The 23,261-nt window shown below is 37.7% G+C and overlaps 1 protein-coding gene across 2 annotated transcripts in view; it reads left to right on the top strand.

The window, feature by feature from the left end:
- Nucleotides 1-23,261, top strand: part of RAPGEF4 (Rap guanine nucleotide exchange factor 4) — a 290,423-nt gene that overhangs the window by 86,577 nt on the left and 180,585 nt on the right. The gene's annotated exons all lie outside the window — the stretch shown is intronic.

Raw genomic sequence — 23,261 nt, forward strand, 5'->3', positions numbered from 1 at the left:
AGAAGGCCTTTATGGTACAGAGAATCATTTCCCAGGAGGAGCGGCTATTGGAGATTCTTCCTTCTGATTTTCTTAAAGATGAAGTTTGTTTATTTTTCTGAACGTATCACTATGTGAAAGGACATCCTCCTCACAAATGTCTTCACTCTTTCAACCTTGGACTTCCCAGGGAGATCAAAGTCTTGGTGACCAGCTACCACATCAGGATTAGCAGGCAGTCTAAAACGTACTGGGAAATCAGGGCAATAATCCATTTCCCACCTTTGTTTCCCCTGCAGTTTTTTATTCTAAAGTGAATGACTTAGAGACGAATAAAGTAAGGTATTATATGAGCCAGCTTTTGGATATTTGATTTATGAAAAAAGAAAAGAAGAATCCAGAGGCAACTTTGTCTAAGAAAATCTTATGTGTGATATAAAGTTAGTATCTTAAGTAAAAAATGTTGTAAGTATACTGGTGATGAAGTCAATGTTTCATTCTTTTTTTAAAAAACACATGTGTGGTATAAAAAATTAATGTAGGATCTCTTAGTCTGGAGGTGATTTTAGAAAACTTTCTATTAGGACTGGGGTTGTGGCTCAGTGGTGGAGCACTTGCCTGGCATGGGTGAGGCCCTGGGTTCGACCCTCAGCACTACATATGAATAAATTAATTAAATAAAGGTTCATTGATAACTAAAAAATATTTTTAAAAAAGAAAACTTTACGTTACATTTTGGATATAATTTGAAAGTATTATGAATCCCAAACACTTTTTCTGCCTTAGGCATTTAGTTCAATGTGTGTAAAATTCCTTCATTTATTCATTTATAAAATATGAGATAGAAAACTTATGGTTATTTTTTTATTTTTTTTTTTTTTGTGGTGCTGGGAATCGAACCCACGGCTTTGTGCTTGCAAGGCAAGCACTTTACCAACTGAGCTATCTCCCCAGCCCAAAACTTATGGTTATTGGACTCAAGGAGGTGACCATATGATTCAAGAGGTAAATCATATATATATATATATATATATATACACATATATATATATGCATATGCACATATATATGCATATATACACACACAGATATGTAAATATATATATGACTAAGTGTAAATATATAAGTTAAATACTAATGTTAAGGAGAAATTTAATGGAGCAAGAAATGACAATGATTAATGTCTTCTATCTCCTTAAAGTGCTACAAGTTTCTTTTCTCTTTAGTACTTTGGCTTGTGCTTCATTTCTGATTCAAAGCTTTTATAAAAATTTTACTTCCTCCATTGAAATCTTTGAGCATGAGAAGAATTATGGTCAGATCATCCTTGTGTCCAAATTACTCTTGTGACTTCTCTTCCATTAGGCATCTGTGTTTGCTTTTCATTTGTTTCTGGCTTTGTTCCTATGAGAGCTGGTTCTGAGCAGGCGTGCAGCTACTTCTCTATCTTTAAAGAGAGATTTTCCTCCAGGGGAGAAAGCTGTTCTCTTAACTGATCATGTAATTCTGGAAGGCAAAGGAGCAAATGGACACCTACTTAATAGGACAGATTGGCTAAATCAACCTGGTTATCAATAGAGCATTATGTTTCCAGTTGAACACCTGCACAACCCCTAACTCACTTAACGACGAGCCACATGTTTTTAGTCCTGTGTGCCTTTCTCTTAATTTTTGGTATGTTGTCTAGTTTGCCTCCTGGAATTATGTGCAGCGTTGGGGTGAACCACTCTAAAGGCAGGTATTACAGGACTGAGCGAAAAGCTCATAATGGTGACTATTACATTGCAAGACCCATACTATTCAGTAAATAATTGTGAATACTTTGATGTAAATTTCAACCAAGATGAATGATGTAGTATTTTTTTAATAGAAAAGAATATTAATTGGAAGAGCACAAAGTAAGGTAGCACTCTCCTTCTTCTTCAAGTCCTTTCTTAGGGACATTGTCTCCAGAAGTCTTAGTGGCTCTAGAGATCATTCAGTGTATCCCTTTTTTACAATGAATGTCCAGAAGCAGGTCCAGAGACCTCCCCAAAGCCTTCATGGTATGTACTGGTGGAGTCAGGACCAGCTTTGGTTTCCTTGCTGCTGAAGTATGGTTAAAAAATCTCTGAAGAAAGGTTAAAAAACAAATGTGGTATGGTAAAGCCTTTAATTACTAGCTTGAGATTCTAGTGAAAGTAATATCCTACCTTCAGAAAAATGCACATACACATAAAAGCATGAATATAATTTCAGACATGAACTTCACGAAGCTCCTCCAGTGACTACCATCTAGGGTTCATGATCCCCACTTTAAGGAGTCGTGATATGGATGTCATTTGAAACAACCTGCCTGTTGCTGAACCCTACCATAATCTAATTACACGTGAGTGATTACATGATTGTAGAATGGTTACCGCCACTTCTCAAAATGCCCATTTAGAATTTAATTATTAATGAGGGAACAATTCCCAAAACAGACATGCAGATCCACATGTTGACTGAATGCACATACACAAACACACACAATCACTCCTGAACATAGGCTGTTAATTTAAAAAGCATCTACTTTACACAACATAAAGGGAGCAGGGAATTTGTGGATAGAAGCTTGGGAAAAGGGTAGGAGTCTCAGTGAAGGAAGCCAAACATGGTCCTGCTGAACCTAGCAAGTGTTTAGTATTTTTTTTTTTTTTTTAACATCATCACAAAGATCAATGACTCGGATGCTTGGGCTGTGGAGGGCAGGAGTTTGTGGAATTTGGAGGTGGCATAATTAACTGGGAATTTATTATGGTAGTCTAGATATGCCATGATCAGGCCTTCTCTAGGGTCAAACTAGACTGGAACAAAGGGACAGGGATGAAAGACATTCTAGGGACTATGTGATGTTGAGATTATTAAGAGGAATAAAGGCAATAATAGAAAGAGGGGGAAAATAAAAAGGTGGTAATGTCACTGTTTCAAGCTAAGTAAAAATATAGGCTCTATTCTTACAGAGGTTGGCACAAGTTTTTCAACAGAACCTGCCAGGGACAAGTCAAAGTGTGCATACTTGGATAATTAGTATTTCCCAAGCTCTGACAGTGAGTTCTGTGTAGATAAAGAATGTAATTGATTTAAGCACATTTATAAAATTAAGATTTTTTTAAAGTATGATTATATGGTTGTCTCATTTTTGTCTTCAGTGTATTCCTTAGTCGCTTACTACAGCTCTCACAATCTCTCAGCCACAGTTCTGAAAGCCAAACAGTTAAGAAAACCCAAAGTTTTTGTGAGTCCTCTTGTCAACAAACCTGACCTGAAAGGATATTGAAGAGGCTGTGTTCCACTTAGTGGGATTTCATGTGTGTCTTTTATTTTTTAATTACCTTTTATTATTTTTTTAATATTCACATATTTCATTGTAGATGTGTTATGTGTTTGACTTTGAGATTCTGGACAGAATCCCTATTTTATAGATGAGAATACTGACACTCAGGAAACTAAGTGCCTCATCCTACATGAGGACCTCTTATGCGAACAGGCCACTCTGTAAAGGCCTCCTCTGTGAATATAACTCAGTCCCAAAGATGCACATGCAAAATGTTGGCAGACATGACCAGTTTCTGAGACCAGGTGATTGACAGTCTCATCTGATAGGTGCTAGTATTTTTGCCATTAGATGATTAATCCTTTGAAGGCAGGGACAGTGTGGTATTGGTGTCGCTTGCTTTGCATACAGAAGAAGCTTCATCTTTAAGGTTGAATACTCCAAGTTAGGCTGTACACTCTGGCTTGATCAAGTTCTGGGGTCGGTCTCTGTGTTCTGTCAGCGCCAGGACCCGAGACCTGCCCCAGGCACCGTCTCCCGAGGCAGGATGGCCTCATCCTGTCCTTTTTCGGAAACCTCATTTCAGTGTCCTAAACTGGACCTACAAGACCTGGGGGCAGAGGCCAAGATTAAGTCCCTTATGTCTCTGGTGGTGCCACATGGGAAAATGGGCACCAGCAAACACAGAGATACTTCCATCTCAGGCTTTTCTCCTATGAAGGCAGCCTCTGCTTTTTCATGGGGAGAAAATGACTTTGGACTTCTCGCCTCTTCTCATTTGCCTACTTCCTCTCTCATACCCCACAGTGAATCAGCTGGATGCTCTCAAGCATGAGATTCAATTACTTTTATTGTTAGGCTTGGCTATGATTGTCTTTAATGGTCAGAAAATTATCCAGCATCTAAAAAAAACACAATTAAAAAATTCAGCCACAGTGTGTCCCTGTGATTTTTGGCTGGCAGTAAAAGAAGCATTTCCTCAGAGGAGTTCTTTCAGACATTTGGCATTTAGTGCTTGTGCTCTACATTTTATTTCACAAGTGAAAACCTGAGGGCTTGGCGTTTTGTTTTGTTTTAGTCCTTCCAATATCAGGCATGTTTTCAGCCATCCAAAAATGAAAGTATCAGTTTAATGTCATCTTTGGGGTTAGAAACATTTGATAGCAGATAATCTTCATTTTCTGTGTGCTACATCAAGCAAATATATGAATGCTAAATATGTTCAGACCCTGGATCTAGCCTCCAATAAATTGGCATCCTTGTGCAATGTACTAAATGCTGTGCAAGTTGTTTTATTGGGAAGGAGAGAAAATTTTGACCAGCCTTACAGTTTGTTCAGTAGGAATACTAATCCCAATGATATTGGCCAAAAGAAGTACCCTGGGAGTCATCATTGATAACGGTGGCCTTGGGGATTTGCAGCAGGGGTCCTGGGGCAGGGATCCCAGTCCAGGCTGGCACTGCTGTGGGTTATATGGGAGTAGGAAGTCCTTGAGCTTCACGGACCTACAGTATTTCTGGCTGAGCAGCAAGGGTTTCACAAAAAGGCGTGGCTAAATACAAGCCAGATGTTACCACCTCTTACACTCTCAGGGGGCCAGGAAGCCACAGTAGCAACATTTAATGAGATGGCTGACAGTCAGGGAATGTCCCTGCATGTGCTGGTTTGAATAATGCCAGCCAGTTTCTAGTGGGCAGGATTAAAATGCAAACCAAGCCCAGATTTTTTTATTTAATTAATGTCTGATGTTTGCCAACCAGAGGGAAGATTATAGAGTGCTGCAAACAAATAGCTTAGAGCTGTGCTGTCACTTGGACTCAGCCACCCTGACATGATATAGCTGGGTTGGCAGCTGGCAATGAATTTGGCAGATAGGCAAGGGATGTATGTGGAAGTGTTCCCGAGATGTGGTCTATAGACAGGAAAACTTTTAACACAAAATCGAGGTGAGAGACACAAGATTTACCCTTTTAACTATCTTAAAGTGCACAAGTCAGTGGCACTAAGAACTTTCACAGTGTCGTACAGCCGTCGCCACTGTCTACTTCTGGAACTTCCAGCACCCCATGAAGAAACCCTTCACATTTGCAGCCAGTCCTCAATTCCCCATCCTTGCGCTCTCCTGGCCACTGCTCATCTGCTTTCCATCTGCAAGGAGACTTCACAGGATGGCCCTGTAGTTTGGGGGGATAGAAGACACTGGAATTGGGAATCAGGAGATAGGGGGCCTTTCTTAAAATTTGTTCTAATTAGTTATACATGACAGTAGAATGCATTTTGATACACCATACACAAGTGGAGTATAACTTCTCATTCTGGTTGTGCATGATGTAGAATCACACTACTCAAATAATCATATATGTACAAGGGTAATAATGTCCAATTCATCCTACTCTCCTTCCTATCCCCATACCCCTCCCCTCCCTTCACTCTGAGATGGGGGCTCTTTTTTAAAAATATTTTTTAAATTGTAGATGAACACAATACCTTTACTTTATTTGTTTATTTTTTTAATGTGGTGCTGAGGATCGAACCCATGTGCTAGGCAAGCACTTTACCACTGAGCCACAACCCCAGCCCCGGGATGGAGGTTCTTTTTAAATTTGGTTTCTGCCTTTATCAAGCCCTCTTTTCAGAGCATCATGAGGAAAAATTTGTAACTTAGCCTTTCATGAGCTTTTTAAAACAGCTACCTGGTGGTATATTCCATATCACAAAATCCATTCATTTCAAGCGTAATTCAATGATTTTTAGTATCTTTACTGTGTGGTACAACCATCCCCATACTCTCCAGTCTGAGAACTTTTCACACTCCCAATAACATTCTGGATGCCTGTTTATAATTAATTCCATTCCATCCCTACCCCCAGGCAACCATTGATCTACTTTCTAAGTCTTTGCATATTTGCTTTTTCTGGACATTTTATGCAATGAAATCACATGGTATGTGGTCTCTTTCACTGATCATGTGAAACCCATGATGCATTCAAGGTGGGGCACATGCAGTAATTCTCTTTTCACTGCCAAATTGTATTCCTTTGATTGGATATACCCCATTTTATCTCTTCATTTACCCACAAACATTTAAAAAAAAGAATTTCTTTTCTATAAATTCTAGAGTGTTGGATTATTAGATGACTGTTAAGATCCTCTTTTTCCAAGGTTCTATCCAAAAAGAGTCCCAGGGGCAGATCCCAATTCTTAAATCATTCATTTATTCAGAAAATGTTTGTTAGGGCTTCACAGCACACTGAGCTTGCTCTGTGCAAGACCTGGAGGACATGAGCCTCCACTCTTGGAATTTCTGCTCAAACACGGGAGGGTAAGCCTTCTTGTGTTGGGCACAGCTCCTCTTCTGGTGGGTCAAAGGCGGCACAGACACACCAGGGTGGAACGAACACTTGGATACAGGTAGCTTTCTCCCTCTCCTCCCACGACTGTGTCACTCAGGCATGCTCTGTGCTCCTCCCAGGTGCTCCCATTCCAGGCTGAGTTTCCAGCACATTGTTTTAGAATTGCTGGTTTGCATGGCTCTCCTCTCTCTGGAATGTGAGTAACTTGAGAGCTGAATGATGTCTATATGCCGAGCACTGTACAGCGCCTGGTGTGTAGGTCTGAGTGATGATTTGATGAGTGAATGGACGAATGGGTCCCATTCTGGCAAGGATCAGGAGCAAACAGAAGAATTGGGGACTCACAGTCCTCTTCTAGTCTCTTGAGACCCTGACATGCTTCTTCTCCTCTTTCTGGTTACAGAGTTGGTGTCACATGGGTACTTCTTTAGATCATGGCAGGAACACAGAAGAGAAAATGGAGTAAGTTCTTTCTGCTCCTTGGGACATAGGCTTGACCCAGGTTTCGGGCCACTGTCATTAGTGTCTTCACAGTGTTCATAGGGTCACTCTGAGGGCACACTATTTAGGGAAACAGTATGAAAATGATCTTGCATGTGCAGGGTGACTGGGCTCAGATGCCAGAGGTGGTGACAGAGTGGCTTCTCGAGTCTGGGCTCCAGGCCCCTCCCTGTTCAGTCCTGCCACCACCCTGCCTCACACTCCTCCTTGACTTCGGCCCTAGGCCATCCGGCCTGACCAGAACATCAGGAGAGGAGGAAACAGCACGCACCGGGTAGAGTCCATGGGACCCAAGGCTGAAGGTGGAGGCGAGAAGACCAAGGAGGCCAAGCCAGGTGAAGTGCCTCATGCAAGAAGAAAGCAGGTGTCCATGAGGGCTTTATTGGTTGCCCGTGCTGGTGGCTGGGGTCTAATCAGAGTCCCAATAAATCACTGGGACAAAATATTAAAAAGGAAAGAGACTTTAAAATTAGACTGTAACTATATTTAAGATCATGCTAGTTTTTAGGATTAAATATGTTCATCTGCTCTGCTTTAGTAGGATCATGTGTTAGCTTTGTCCGTCTTGGGACAATCTTGGAGATTTTTCTCTTTCTGTGAGCATATTTATTTTCATGGTTATTGATTGGGTCCCATTGGTTTGGTCCATCGTATATATTTATTGCATGGACAGTGGCAGGATACTACCGTGGAGGCTCCACTATAGGTCTCCATGACCCCACCCCTTCCAGAAGGGCTCTGAATCGTTGGGGTGGGCTATAGCCTCCGGGTTCCCTTTCTTAATGGTAGTCAAAGATTGAGATGTTAGTTGGAAAGAAATTACCTTGGGTTTGGGTTGTTCTGTGATTGATGAGCATCTTCATTTAAAATCAATTCATGTCTGAGGTACCTTAGATACATATTACCAATTCTAAATTCATGCACAGATCGCTTTTCTCTGAGCCAGTGTCCTGTGAAAATTAAGTGACACCTGATCCTAATCTTGTGAATCAAAAGCCAAGGTGTCCATATTTTTTCCTTCGTGACACTTCACTTTTTAATTCACTAGATCCCTTCTGTTGAGGTAGTAGTTTCATTTTTAGTATGGAAATCAAGTTTAATGAAAACTTACTTGCCATTTAAAATGATAATTTGTTTGATTTAGCATTCTTAATTACCTTGAGTAAATTGCCGATAGAGGCTCACACAATTCATTTGTTTGTTCAGAGTATTACTGTGTCATTTGCATATTTTGAACGACACCACTTTAATGAAACATGGGGGTGGAGTCAGGGCAAATGCTGAGGGGATGCTCTTTCCGCCCTGCTCTGTTTGTTCAGCTGCAAGATTTTGATCTTCCTACCGAATTTTCACAAAAGATCAAAGTTTTAAAAAGCTTCAGTGTTGGAAAATCATTAGCAATGAAGTGTTTGGGGAAGGGGTGGCAATGCAGTAACGTGAGTGGCATTCAGGACCAGCCAGGGCCTGTCCCCTCGGCATCCCCTTAGCTTTCTATGATGACACTGGTGTGTGCCTCTCTTCAACCCTAGGATAGCTGCCGCCATCTTGAGGGTGTATGAAGTTGTATCTTATTTCTCACACATTAGAGGCACTTACAGTAATTAATTGGAAGGCTTGTGTGTGATATTCATGGAAGGTGTCACATTTATATTAAGTGTGTTACAACCATGAATCAGTGGTCGTTAATAACCATCCATAGGAGAGGGCATAGGAACTTTTATAAATTAAGTAAGAATTATTTCCTATTTTTGCATCAATTATTTTAGGTTTTATGTGTGAGTTTTAGCTCATGACCATTGGGAATGCTATTTTATCTCCTCTTTGGGAGTTTTTCTTTTCCTGAAAGAGAGAAAGGAGGGATTTGTTTATAGTTCTGGACAAGCTTGCAGAATCAATCTCTTATTTATTGATTTTAAGTGATTCCAGAGCCTAATCACTGGTTTACCTCCTAAATTAATGTATAGTTTCCCACTATAAAAAAACATAATAGAAAACAATGCATTAGTTTAAATATTTCCAGCTTTCCAGTGGCCCATAACCAAAATGTGGAAAACATTCTAATAAGAGCCCTTCATTAGTATTAGTTATGTACTAAAAGCATCCCTGAGTGATGTGGCTGGAAGGCACATCTCAAACAGGGAGCATTCTGTCTTTTATACTAAGAGACTATTTGTGGCGAAAGTGTGTGTGTGCATCTTATGGAGCACTAATAATGATGGTTAAAGAATAACAGTCAGTTTTTGATGTTTGCACTACAATTTGGGGATCTATGATAAAGGCCGGAAGATTGCTCCCTTCAGTGCTTTGTTAAGGCTGCATCCTAATGTACTCTTTGTACATGAAGGACTGTCCCTGGTCCAGCATTAGTGGAGCATGCTGTCCTTTCACAGACCTGATGGAAAATGTCTATCTTGAGGCTCAAGAGACCTGCTTTGATCTCTTAATAACACTAAGATCTTGGATTTCTCAGGTCTTAGGTTTTCTTACCTGGGAAGTGATTGTCTATAAATGAATTAGACATGATCTAAAGTTATTCTGAGATGCTGAATTGACTCTGACCCATATGGTTTTCTGGGATCTCTATACATCCAGAGATGGGAGTTGGGAAAACCAGGGCCTGAAGTCGGTGCAGTTCCAAGATGCAAATTAGGGCTAAGCTGATAGTCTCTCTAGGAATCAAGTCCTGGGTTTCAGGGACTCTCAGGTTGTGATGGTAGACGTAACCTTTATCTTGACCTGACCTGTGTTTTCTCCCCTCCCCCAGCTTCTCCACTAGGGATGGGCAGAATGGGGATGCTGAAAAGGATCTTAGAGATAAAAGTACCAGAATATGATCTTGATATCTAAAATAAAACTACCTTTGTTTAAAGTACACAAAGGAAGAATCCTTTTTATCTTATTGACTCAGAAAAGGAAAAGACTAAATATTGTTAAATTTAAAACATTGTTTAAAAATCAACTTATAAATGTAGATTTTTTTGTACTAGTGAGGGGTTTTTCTATTTTTAATTGAAAAGTAAATATGTTAATAAGTATTATTAAAAATTCAAACGGTATGCCAAAGATATAAAATACAAGTTTCTTTCCATTCCCACTGTCAACAGCTGTCCATCATTAACCCATATATGCTTCCAGATATTTTAATATGCACATATTGAAATAGTGACTGTATATACACATCTTTTTGCCTTAAAATGGAATTATACTGTAAATACAGTCTGCAAGGGACATAGTTTTAAACCTTAAATGTCACAACAAGGTATACGCTCATTTAAAATCAACACCTGGATTTGTTTGTATAGTTATATGGATGTGTTAGATCGTATATAAAAGCAGTAACTCTGTGGACAGTGTCACTTTATAACACAGTTCATCTTTCTATTTTAGGAATATCAGTGAGGACTAGACATCTCAGTGTTACTTGCCCTGAACTTATACATAACCTGGGTCCCAGAATGAAGATAACCTTATTCTTTAAGGTAGCATTTTATTAGCTATTTTGATGAATAAATGTATACTCATTGTCAAGAAGCTAACATGTAACCCCTCCCTAATTATATATTCAGATGCATTTTCAACTTAATGCTTACATAGGGAGTTTTTACTGTGTGTTAGGCATAGTGTTATTCATGTTTTAATTTAAACATCTAATTCTTCTAACAACCATATGAAGCAGGTATTATTATTACTGTCCCATTGAGATATTTTATGACTTTTCTATGTAAATAATCACGTCACCTACAACTAATGGGACTCTTATTTATTCTTTTTCAATCCTTATGCCTTTAAATTTTTTTTTTTTCCTGCCTTATTGCACTGGCTAAGACTTCCACTACAAGAGTGAATGGAGTGGTGAGAGGAGACATACTTTCCTTGACATTGATCTTAGAGAAAACACATTCAACATTTTACCATTAAATATGATTTCAGGGACTGAGGGTGTGGCTCAGTGGCAGAGTGCTTGCCTAGTATGTGTGAGGCACTGGGTTCAATCCTCAGCACCACATAAATAAATAAATGAGTAAATAAATAAATGAAAGTTATTAAAAAATATATAATTTCACTTATAGATTGAGGAAACCCCCTTCTATTTTTAATTTGCTGGGAGTTTATTATGTGGTATTGAATATTATAAAATGCTTTTTCTAAATGTATTAGTAAAATTCTATATGGTTTTTCAATTTATTATGGTAATATTTCAAATTAAATTGATTTTTAAATGTTAAAGCAATATAACATTCCTGAGATAAACTTGATTATGATACAAAAAGGCAAAAATGATGATCGCTCTTCTTATATATTGCTAACTTTGATTTGATCATTTTCATTAAGGATGTTCATGTCTATGTTCATAGATACCGATCTGTGATTTTATTTTCTTATAGCATGTTTATAAAATTTTGGTATCAGACTTACACTGGCCTTAAAATGAGTTGGGAATTATTCCATCTTGCTTTATTTTCTAAAAAAGTCATAATATTGATATTATATTTTTCTTAAATGTTTGGTAAAATTCACTATGAAACAGTCTGCACTGGAGTTGTCTTTTTGGGAAGAATTTTGATAACTTTTTCAATTTTTTTTTAAATTGTAAACAAATGGGGTACAACTTGTTTCTCGGGTTGTACATGAAATAGAAGCGTACCATTTGTGTAATAATACATTTACATAGGGTAATGATGTTTGATTCATTCTTTCATTTTTCCTTCCCTCCACCTCTCCCACCCCTTTTTTCCCTCTATAAAGTCCCTCCTTCCTCCATTCTTGCCTCCCTCCCACCCCCCATTATCTATCATGATCTGCTTATCGGCGAGATCATTCGTTCTTTGGTTTTTTGGGATTGGCTTATCTCACTTAGCATGATATTCTCCAGCTTCATCCATTTGCCTGCAAATGCCATAATTTTATTCTTCTTTATGGCTGAGTAATATTCCATTGTGTGTGTGTGTATATATATATATATATATATATATACACCACAGTTTCTTTATCTATTCATCAATTGAAGGGCTATTGTGAATTGAGCAGCTATGAACATTGATGTGGCTGTATCTCTATAGTATGCTGATTTTAAGTCCTTTGGGTATAGGCCAAGGAGTGGGATAGCTGGGTCAAATGGTGGTTCCATTCCAAGTTTTCTAAGGAATCTCCACACTGCTTTCCAGAGTGACTGCACTAATTTGCAACCCCACCAGCAATGTATGAGTGTACCTTTTTCCCCACATCCTCTCCAACACCTATTGTTGCCTGTATTCTTGATAATCGCCATTCTAATTGGGATGAGATAGAATCTTATGGTAGTTTTGATTTGCATTTCTCTTATTACTAGAGATGTTGAACTTTTTTTTTTTTTTTTTTTTTTTTTTTTTTTTGCGGTGCTTGGGATTGAACCCAGGGCCTTGTGCTTATGAGGTAGGCACTCTACCAACTGAGCTATCTCCCCAGCCCAACATTTTTTCATGTATCTGTCAATTGCTTGTAGATCTTCTTCTGCGAAGTGTCTATTCATTTCCTTAGCCTATTTGTAGATTGGATTATTTGTATTCTTGGTGTAATAAGTGATGAATCCTCAGAAAGAGAATTTAAGAAAACTACCCCATTCACAATAGCCTCAAAAAAAAAAAAAAAAAATACTTGGGAATCAATCTAACAAAAGAGGCGAAAGACCTCTACAATGAGAACTATAGAACACTAAAGAAAGAAATTAAAGAAAACCTTAGAAGATGGAAAAATCTCCCATGTTCTTGGATAGGAAGAATTAATATTATCAAAATGACCATACTACCAAAAGTGCTATACAGAGTCAATGCAATTCCAATTAAAATCTCAATGACGTACCTCACAGAAATAGAGCAGGCAATCATGAAATTCATCTGGAAGAATAAGAGACCCAGGATAGCTTAAACAATCCTTAGCAGGAAGAGTGAAGCAGAGGGTATTGCAATACCAGAACTTCAACTATACTACAAAGCAATAGTAACAAAAATGGCATGGTATTGGTACCAAAATAGACAGGTAGATCAATGGTACAGAATAGAGGACACAGACACAAACCCAAATAAATACAGTTTTCTCATACTAGACAAAGGTGCCAAAAACCTGCAATGGAGAAAAGACAGCCTGTTCAACAAATGGTGCTGGGAAAACTGGAAATCCATATGCAGCAGAATGAAGCTAAACCCCTATCGCTCACCCTGCACAAAACTCAACTCAAAATAAATCAAGGACCCTGGAATCAGACCAGACACCCTGCACCTTATGGAAGAAAAAGTAGGTCCAAATCTTCATCATGTCAGCTGAGGATCAGACTTCCTTAATAGGACTCCCATAGCACAAGGAATAAAAGCAAGAATCAATAACTGGGATAGATTCAAACTGAAAAGCTTTCTGTCAGAAAAGGAAACTATCAGCAATGTGAAGAGAGAGCCTACAGAGCAGGAGAAAATCTTTGCCACGCATACTTCAGATAGAGCATTAATCTCCAGAAAATATAAAGAACTCAAAAAACTTTTTCAATTTCTTTAGAAAGTATGCAACTACTACGATTTTCATTTTCATCTTGTACCAGTTTTGGTAAATTGTATTCTTCAAGGAATTTGCCCATTTTATCTAAGTTTTCAAAGGTATTGACATTAAGTTTTTGTTATAGTTACTTATTGTTTTTTCAGTATATTAGGATCTCTAGAGAGCTCTCATTTTTATTCATTATGCTGGTAATTTATATTTTGTTTAAAAATCTTTTCTCTATCAGTCTAGCTAGGAATTTATTAAGATTGTTGGTCTAACAATCAATTTTTTGGCTTTCTTAATTTTTTCTATTTTTCATCAATTTCTTCCTTTTTAAAAAAAACTTCCTTGTGCTTAATTGGATTTAGTTTGCTCTTTTTTTTTCTAGCTTCTAAAGATGTAACCTTGAATCACTGCTTTTAGGCCTTTTTTTTTTTTTTTGAACTATACAGTTTTCTACTATGAACTTTCCCCTAAGAATGGCTTTAACAGTGATTGATAAATTTTTGTATGTTGCATTGTTTTCATTGTCATTCAGTTCAGAAATTTTATATTTCCTCTAATTTCTTCTTTGACCCGTGAGCTATTTAGAAATGTGTTGTCAACTTCCATACAGTTTGAGTTTTCTAAGTTTGCTCCTTCTATTAAGTTGTAGTTGAGTTCAATTATGGTTAGAAAATATATTTTGTAGGATTTCAGTCTTAAAACTTATTGAAGCCTGTTTACAGTACTTTTTTTTTTTTTTCCCCCGTACAAGCAATTGAATTCAGGGGAACTCAACCACTGAGCCACATCTATTTTGTATTTTATTTTGAGACAGGGTCTCACTGAGTTGCTTAGTGCCTCACTGTTGTTGAGGCTGGCTTTGAACTCACAATCCTCCTTCCTCAGCCTCCCTAGCCACTGGGATTACAGGCATGGGCCACTTCTGTTTTGGTGACTGTACCATGTACATTTAAAAAGAAGGTATTCTGCACTTGTGTGTAATGTTCAAAGTGTCAATTAGGTCAATGTATAGTGATGTTCCAGGCTTATATGTCCCTACTGATTTCTTTTTGAGTGTTATTCTATCTATTCTTGAGATAACAATGTGAAAATCTTCAACAAAAATTATGGATTTATCTATTTCTTCAATAATTCTGTCAGGTTTTGCTTTATAACTTTCCATTTTAGGCACATATGAATTTATTATTTTTTATTCTTTTAGATGAATTATCTTTTCATCACTATAAAATGTTTCTCTTTATGTCTGATAATAGTCTTTGCCTTGTAACCTAATTCATATGATTTTGGGAATGGGTACTGAGGAGTTAACCCAGAGGCAATTTACCGCTGAGCTACATCCCCAAGCCTTTTCACTTTTTATTTTGAGATAGGCTCACTAAGTTGCTTAGGGCCTAGCTAAGTTGGCCTCAAACTTGTGATCCTCCTTGTCTCAGCCTCTCCAGCCACTGGGATTATGGGTGTTTGCCTCCATGCCCAGCCCATTCATATGATGTTAACATACCCACTGCCACTTTCTTATACTTTCTCTTTTCATAGTATATATTTTCCCAAGCTTTTATTTTCAATCTTTTTGTTTTTATTTATATAGTATAGAGAACATATGGTTAAGTTTTTTTTATCCATTCTGAAAAATTAGAGTGTTTAGTTTATTTACATTTAATATAATTATTTAACTGAATGTAGTTTTGCTGTCTTGTCATTTGCCTTTTCTTTGTCCCATCTACATTTGGTTCTTTTATCTTCCTTTCTTGTCTTAATTTGGGTTAATCATATTTTTAAAAATATCTTTCTTTAGTTTGGTTTTCCAAGTAGCAAATGCCAAAATGGAGATCAATGTGTAAGACATTTATTTGATGCAATGCCAACAAAAGACAAAAGAGGAGAAAGAGCAAGAGTCTGACATCTATTAAAGAAGGGGCAGAAGAAAGGAAGAGAGTGTAGACTGAGTCTCAGACTACATTGCAATTTTGAGAAAGTCTCTGCCAGCCTAATGAATGATAGTGGTGTCAAGATTGCCAGTAGACGAGCTTTGCATTGGGCAGATATGACCAAGTGCTAGTACCTCTGCTAGCTCAGTCATTGGCTAAGCTTGAAGAACATAGCTTTGATTCATTCGCAATAGATCCTAAAGACACTACAGTTGGATGCGCTCAAATAACTGTACTTCTTACTTATGTACTTACTGATTGGCAGTTTTCCTTTAAAAGGGAGATCTAAGTGGGACAACTTCGTGGCTGCCCCAAATTCCATTCTAATTTTTCTGTTGAATTTTTTTGTATTTCTGCATTAATTTTTAATGGTTGTTCAGGGTGTTATCACATGTATTTGTAACTTTTCACACGGTACTTAGAGTTAATATTATACTGCTTCATGTCAAATGTTGAACCTTACACCAGTATAGTTCCATTTACTGCTCCCCGTTTTCTGTGCTCCTCTTATCCTGTATATTGCTTCTATTTATTTCATAAACTACACAATACAGTGTTCTATATTTATTGGAATAGTTGTATGTCTTTTAAATAATTTTAAAAGAAGTGTGTGTGTGTGTGTGTGTGTCTACCTGCCTGCCTTTTATATTTGCCAATTCCAGTGATCCTCATTTTTTTGTGTGTAGATCCAAATGACCATCTGGTGTCATTTACCTTCATTCTGGAGAACTCACTTCAATATTTCAAGTTAATGGTGATTTGGGCTCTTTTTAAAATGTCTTCATTTAGCCTGCATTGTCTAAGAATATTTTTGCTGGACATAGATTCTAGGTTGATGTTTGTTTTCATGTTGGCACTTTAAATGGGTGGCATATTCCATTATCTTCTAGCCTCCACTACTTTTGATAAGTTAGTGTAGTTTTCTTGTATGAAATAACCCACCCCTCACCCCCAGTTGCTTTCAAAATTCTCTCTGTTATCTTTGAATTTTAGACCTTGAATATGATGTGTCTGGGCATGGATTTATGTTTTGTTTTTTATTTAATCTCCCTTGGGTTTGCTGAGGTTCTTGAATTTGCAAACTTATGTCTTTTTTTAACCACATTTGGAAAATTTGGGTTGCTATTTCGTCAATTTTTTTTTTTTTTTTTTTTTTGCCTATCCTCTCTCCTCCTATCCTTCTGGGATACCAGTTAGTTACATATCTATTAAACCTTGTGCTATATTTCCTACCATCATTAAATTTTTTCTCTGTTCTTCAGATTAGACCATTTCTACAATTTTATCTTCAAGTTCACTTAGACATTTTATTACTATTTTTTCAGTATGCTGTTAGGTTTATCTAATGAATTTTTTCAGATATTATACTTTTTAATTTTAGCATTACCATTTTTCTTTGCATACTTTCTACTTTTCTGCTGAGATTTATTTTATGCCTATAAGCATGGTTATAATAGCTGCTTTACAATCCTTACCTGCTAATTCCTGTTATCTGTATTATTCCACAGTTGGTCCCTATGGACTACTTTCTTGTTTGAGGTCTGTTACATTTTCCTGTTTCTTTGCATATCTAGTAATTTTGAAATTTACCTTGGACATTGTGAATGATACATTATAGAGATTCTGAAATTCATCATGAACTTTAGTTTCAATTTGCTGGTTTTGCAGGCAGTTAACTTTGGCAGAACTCAAATTCCATTTATGTCTTCCCTGTAAAGATGGTAGCAGAAATCTATTAGTTCTTTTCATGATAGCTGGTGTGCTTGGAGTATGCTCCACGCATATATTGTGTGTTAGCTTTTCTTTGTGTGAACAAAGTGCCTGACAATAACAACTTAAAGGAAGAAAGGTTTATTTTGACTCATAGTTTCAGAGGTCTTAGCCCATGATTGACTGGCTCCATTGCTTTGGACCTGAGACTAGAGAGAAGCCAGGGAGAAGATAAAGTTTCCAAGGGCACAAACCTGAGACCCCCATTCCCTTCTACTAGGTCCCACCTCCTTTATTTTTTACCACTTTCCAATAATCCACTTAAATTATTCATCCAGCAAATGGATGAATCCACTGATGATATTAGAACCCTCATGATCTAAGCACTTCCTTAAAAAAAACCAAAAAAAAAAAAACCCACTGTGAGTCTTTTGGGGACACTTCATATCCAAATCATAACATAGAATTGGGATCAGTCAGAGATTTGATCCAATCTTATGTGATGAATTTGTGGCTAACTTTTCTCTGGGATCATCTCCCTCATTTTTTCCCAGTTCCTGTCAGCTCCCTGAACTCTGTTCACTGATTCCTTAGCCAGTAAGACATTAGGTTCCTATCTGAACAGGGCCATCCCAAGTCCCCTGGGACCTGCCACTCGAAAAACTATAAAAACTGGATGATTCATTAAGTGCCATTCATCTAGGCACTATCCCCCCTTTGATTTCTACCTGCTCAGCACCTTCAGATAGGTTTGTTGATATCTACAAGAGGGTCGGTACCATGTAAGTTACTTTCAATACCAGAAATAGAACTCTATTATCGAACTTCATAGGTGAATTTAAAACACACACGCGTGCATGCACTACAGTGAGTTTAAATACCTCACTCAAAATCATACTGTGGCTAAGTGTCACAGCTGTGATTTGAAGACAAATCCAGAGTCCTGGGATTTCTTCTAAAGGGACACTTTTGTGGTCTGTATTTGTGGCAACGAAAGGAAGTATAGGAAATATTGTGAGCCTTGTGGTGGCAGTTCCTTACTCGCTAGACTCATCTCTAGTACTCACTGAATACTTTAGGTGTCTTTAAGGTTTACATTATTTTATACCCATGCTTATATATAAGCTGCATTAAAGGAACATGCTTTTTTGGTTAAATGCAAAGTAGGCCTTTAATTTTGTAAAACCCCATATATTAATGGTCCTGTGATGTTCAACTTCTTAGACCGTCTTACTTAGAAACTGGTGAAGTTTATTAAGTAGCTCATTTAGTGATTAAAATAAAGAAAACTTTTGGAGGAAAGTAATATCAAAAGTAATGTAATTAAAGTATATGAGTGATTTACTGAAGAAACTCAAAACACAGGGGATAAATAGTTGACTTTATATGTAATTAGCTGATGGTAAGCTGTAGATCTTGAAAGGACAACATTAGGACCATTTTGAGCGATACTTGTTTCAGAGTTTCTGCCCTGTTTTGGTGGTTTCCCCTTTTGTCCTCTGATCAAAGCCTGTTTGAATCAACATTTATCAAATGATTAATTCTGTTTTATTCTCGTCCCCTACGATTTCATCTCTACTTTGCATTTTCAGAGTCAAACTTGCTTGGTATTGATTTTGCCATAAGCTGATTTGTAGAGAAGTGAAATCTTGTTCATACATATTGCTTTTTTTTTTTTCTTTTTTTTTTCTCCCCAGTACTAGGGATCAAACTCAGAGGCATCTTATCACTGAGTTATATCACCAGCCCTTTTTTAAAATTTTGAGACAAGGTCTCACTAAGTTGCTGAAACTGGACTTGAACTTGTGATCTTCCTGTTTTAGCTTCCCAAGTAACTGAGATCACAGGCATTTCTGCCCCCAGCTCTGTTACTTTAAAACCAAAAGAGAAGGTCTGTGTTTTTACTTTTGGAATTCTCTTGGCATCCCAGACCAGTGCTCAGATACCATACTTGAGGGACTGGCCAGTAAAGAACAAAGCTTCAATATCCAATTGATTGATAATTCTGAATCCCAGCCAGGCAGTTCTGGGAAGGCGGACTTATCTTCTGAGTGAAATAAAACTGAGTCCTTGAAGGCCATGATAAAGATTTTGGCTTTTATCCTAAGAATAATAGGAAGCTATGCAGAGTTTTAAGCAGTTGAGTGACAAGCCCAGAATTAAATTTTTAAAATAATTTCTCTGGTTGTTTGTGGAACAGTTCAGTATAACCAAGTTCCAGAGTACAGACATTAATAGATATTTTTAAACTTTATCCCAGGGATACAATCTAGAGGAACTGATGCCTGGATAGTCTTCAAGCAGCCCTCCCTAGTTTCCGCTGACTGAAATTTTTAAAAAAGCTGAGAAGCAGAAAGTTTTAGATCAACTGTTTAGAGGGAGGCGGTTGAAATTGACCTTTTTTGGAATTGTGAATATTTTGCATTTCTGATAAGAGACAGTTTTAATGAAAAATTACAGCAATTCAAATGTCAAGAGTTGAATCATATAAAGCCATTTTAAAGGGCAAGTCTAGCACTGGGGATGTAGCTTAGTGGCAGACCCTTTCCTAGCATGTTCTAGGGCCTGGGTTCAGTCCCCAGTACTGAAAAGAATGAGGCAGGTTTGGGGGGGTAATTCTATATTTCACGCCTATAGGGAAATGGATATATGTAATATATTAATTTTAAAAATAAAAATTTGAAATGTAATAAACATGTTAAAATTGCAAAAAAATTATATTTTCTCTTAAAAGTACACAAAAATAAAAATGAAATAAAATTTAATATCCACCAAACTCTGATGCTTAAAATGAAAACACAAGCCTAATATTATTTCAGTAGCTGTCGTAGATCTGAGTTTAAAAGCATTGAGATACTGCTAAGGCATAACATTTTTAAGAGATCAAAAACTTTCATCTGAAAATATATTCTGATTTGCTTCCCCTTCCCAAACATTTGTGGAGACTAAGAAAATTTTAAACATGTCTTGGAGGAATTGACAGCTCACAAATTAAATACAGCCTCTAGCTCTTGTGTCAGCTGCTCTTTGTTGACAGCAGGTTACAGCAAGGTTAATAATGATTTGTTTGATGGATTTCCCCCAAATTTTTATAGGATTTTGTGCATCTTGTGTGCAACTTGCAAAATCTTAGCACTCAAATTCCTCATTAAATTAAGCATTTAAGCCTGCAAATGTACACCAAATATTGGTGGAAAAAGAAGATATTTCTCAGAAAAAATGAATCACTAAAGGTGAACTGCACTCAGGGTAGTAAGTGCAGTATCAAGTTGCTCTGTTTTTGTGAAGTGTTGATTCTGAATTCAAGGCTGAAAATCTGGTAGATGACAGCTCTCAAGTATTTCCCGAGGCCAACTACTGTTTTAGGGCATAAATTGTAAATATACCTTTGAACTAAGGCAGTCTCACTAGACCTATCCCTTTGCCACTCTGACTTCCAGTCTCAATGGGATATTGAAGGGGAGGCTCGATAGAATAAACAGTGGAATCCTTGTCCGGGAATGAGCGCCTGGCAATTGTTTCATGGAAAACAGGGAGGGGTGGGGGACAACAACCCTGCTCTGTTCACTGGCTCTTTAATTTAGATTACCAATGATAAAGCCGGGGCTACGGCTAAAGAAAGGTAGGATGCATACGCAGAAACATTAGTGCTAATATGCTGCAGAAAGACAAGATAAATCAGTCCAGCTCTCATACATCACTAAGGGAGAAGCGGATTGCAACTTGACCATGTGCCTGAGTAGTCCCATCAGTGAGAAGAGCAGAACATGGATTAAAAAAACCTAGAATGTACCCTTAGGGCTACTGCTGTGTTGGACCTGGGAGAAGTGTCTGGTGTAAGTTTCAGTTTGTTTTATCCATGTTTGTACCAGTGTGTTCACACCCAGGGAGCTCGTTTCTCTTCTTGTGTTTTCACGGGAGTCTCAAGCATGTTTGTTTACAGTAGTAGACTTCATTTTGTATAAATGTAATAGCAACCTAATAAAGTTCTTAACAGAGGACAGTTTAGCCCAGTGTTTATCCAGGAAAGAAATGTGAGAAAGTGATGATTGTCATTACTGTCTGTAGGAAGCCTGTGGGAGAGATTTGGTTTTGTTTTGTTTTGTGTTTTATGGTACAGGGAAGCGGGGGCTAGAGGGGGTAGGTTTTTAAGTTAAAAGTCAGTTATTTTGCGAGTCTTTTAAAAAATATCCGTGTAACCCAGTACCTCACTCTTCCTGTGGTCTTTTGTTTTGAAAACTGTGTTTGAATATGTAAGCCAGACTGCTCGAAACGCATTATATTTTATGACTGGGATGTTTGTATTGTTTCATATCTGTTATTAGACAAAATAATCATAAAGGGTGTTTTCTATGGACCTTTTTATATTCCAAAATTAAGTACAGATGGTAATTTCCAGCAGTTTTAAAAATTTGTCAATTATTTAATTTAACATCACTTAAGCATCTGCACAAGGAGAAAGCTGAGATGGTACAGAAACTGAATGAGCATTGATTGCTTGTCTGAATTGCATCTTTAAAGTTTTTGCCTCAAATCTCTGATTTCACAGTTTATTTTTACCAAATTAGATTATCATATTTCACTATCGAGACTGTGAATGGGTGGAACTCTTTCGAATATCCTACATTTCCCGTTAGAACAGAGCTGAACGCGCCTGCTGATTGTTACTGGGAGGGAAATTCTCGTGCCGGCTCACCGAGAAGATTGCTTAAATAATGCATGGGCAAGAGCGAGGCAAGATGGAATTTATGGCCCAGACACTGAGATCAGGCTTTTGTTCAGAGGAGAGACTATTTAAGTGTGAGCATATAACATACACTGAGGCTCCAGGGGAACGGGTGTAACTGAATGAAATGAGTGACCACATGATGTTGTCCACATGTTATTTCAAAAAAAGCCTTAAAACAGCCCAGTGAGCCTATCCTGTGGTTGGAGGGAGGGAGAAGGGGAAACTCGAAGTGCCAATTGGAAACAGAATCCCCTGACTGAAAATTCCATGGGACAGACACAGAAGTGAACATTCTACAGGGAGGGGGGTGGCCCTAGAGAGACCGGATGTGAGACTGATGACATGCATTGTGGCATTCTCCTTAGGAGAGAATAAACCTTGACCAAACAGCAGAATTCTATACGCTATGTCTTCCATCTTGTCCTAATTAGAGGAATATGTCTGCTGAATCCTAATCTCTCTAATTGTTGATAGAGCAGGCATGTGATTTGCTATAAATACACATGAGCATTCATTTCTGAAATAATGGCTGTTGCCAAATATATTAGACCAACAGGAGTGCTGGACTGGGGAAGCTGTGCTGAATAGTTGAGTTTTGGAGGTAATGGACCAGTTGAGAATCATTGCACAGCTGGGCCAGCAGCTGTACCCAGTGCTCTGTCAAGTTTGGCCTCTAATTTCCTTGAACTTGTCCTTGTTTGCCAAAATGATGAACATAGCAAGAACTTGCTTTAAATGAGCCCGCTGCAAGTGAAAAAAAAAAAAAAAAAAAAAAAAAGACCCTTTCCAAGGAGTCTTTGCCAAAGTGTGTAGTCAAGAGCTGCAATGGCCAAATGGGGTATTGATTAGGGAATGGGAAGTTTGAACAATCATAAAAATGAAAACGAAAGGCACTAAGTTGATAGATGAGGTAAGCTGGCAGGAGACCAGAATATATTAAAAGGCAGTATGTTGGGTCATCACTGTCCTAACTAAAGGACATATGGAAAAACCCCATAATAATATCTAGCAATAATTATTTTGTAGTTAGGAAAAAATAAATAGTTCTGTGAATTGGAAGGCAGCCCAGTAATCCCAAAGCCTTTTTTCCTAACAGTGTATTGTTCTGCTGTTCTTTGGGACTGGGTAAGAAGGCAGCATCAGAGTGTTTTATATTAAGAAGCATCCAATGACTAAACAATGCAGTTAGTGGCTAGGAGCAGCAAGGGCTAACTTTCCATTCCCTGGTCCCTGCTTGAGTAAGGATTTATCT

The sequence above is a fragment of the Sciurus vulgaris genome (genome assembly GCF_902686455.1).
Source record: "Sciurus vulgaris genome assembly, chromosome: 3".
In the NCBI taxonomy this organism is placed as follows: domain Eukaryota; kingdom Metazoa; phylum Chordata; class Mammalia; order Rodentia; family Sciuridae; genus Sciurus; species Sciurus vulgaris.